Source organism: Perkinsus marinus (genome assembly GCF_000006405.1).
Source record: "Perkinsus marinus ATCC 50983 genomic scaffold scf_1104296970638, whole genome shotgun sequence".
Lineage (NCBI taxonomy): Eukaryota > Perkinsozoa > Perkinsida > Perkinsidae > Perkinsus > Perkinsus marinus.
In genome coordinates, this window is record NW_003202398.1 from 1 (window position 1) to 990 (window position 990).

Here is a 990-nt window from a genome sequence, read left to right on the forward strand (position 1 = left end):
GTCGACAACTGAAGGTTCTGCAGAAGCGCACCAATCTGCCTGGCTATAACGCTAAGGGCGGCAAAGGCTGGGGGAAGGGTAAAAGGCCGGTAGCAGTTAGGATAGATTATTGTGCATTCGTGTGTGTGGCAGGTAAAGGATACTACGGCAGCTATAGAGGGTGGTACGGTAGCTCTAAGGGGAAGGGAAGCAGCAAGGGGAAGGGAAAGGGTGGCAAAGGATGGTCTCCCTATTAGATAGCGAGATTGTTGATGATGATGATGTTGATGATCATTTTGCTGACTATTGTGGATGACAAAAAAAGAAGAATAGAAAAAATATATTAAAGAAGTTGCGTAAAAAGAGAGAGTAGGATTATCCACATATGGTTGTGTGTTTTGTTGAGTGAAAGCAACTCATTACCGCTGATTGGGCAAAGTCTGGGGGCAAACAGCTAGGAGATTAGCATAGCACAAAACATATGCTTCTAATCTCCATTCATGTTTGGCCGAGTGGTTGTGGCGGTCCTAGTAAGAACGCAAACCTCATGTTTATTTTTTCTCTATGCATGACACTGCATGACATCGGGTTCGTAATTTGGCAATGTGGGCGGATCTTCTCGCATGGTTTCGAACATCCTAGGTTATGTGTGTTGGAAGTTGCGCATGGGTTCGAAAGCAGGTGATTACCAGCTTGACGGAACGATGGTCGTTCAGTAATTGTCACTACCCGGATTTGATCCGGGGTTGTCACGGCCACAACGTGACGTCCTAACCATTAGACGATAGCGACTATGGACATTATATAGAGAAGGCAGATTTATGGCAGATAATACATACTATATGCTATCCAGTTGATGCTTGTTCCTTGCTCGGTGACATTGGCGCCAATAGGCGAAGACGTAGCCGATTTCATGAGCTCATCATGGAAGATACGGGGTAATATCAAAGCTGCGTGTAGATCGCTGAAAAGCCTCGAAATTATAGTCACTACCCGGATTGAACTGGGGTT

The 990-nt window shown here is 45.5% G+C and overlaps 1 non-coding gene across 1 annotated transcript; it reads right to left on the reverse strand.

The window, feature by feature from the left end:
- Window positions 1–699: 699 nt before the first annotated feature.
- On the reverse strand, window positions 700–771 carry Pmar_PMAR017411. The gene has a single exon. It is a non-coding gene; the product is annotated as a tRNA-His (tRNA).
- Window positions 772–990: the final 219 nt, after the last annotated feature.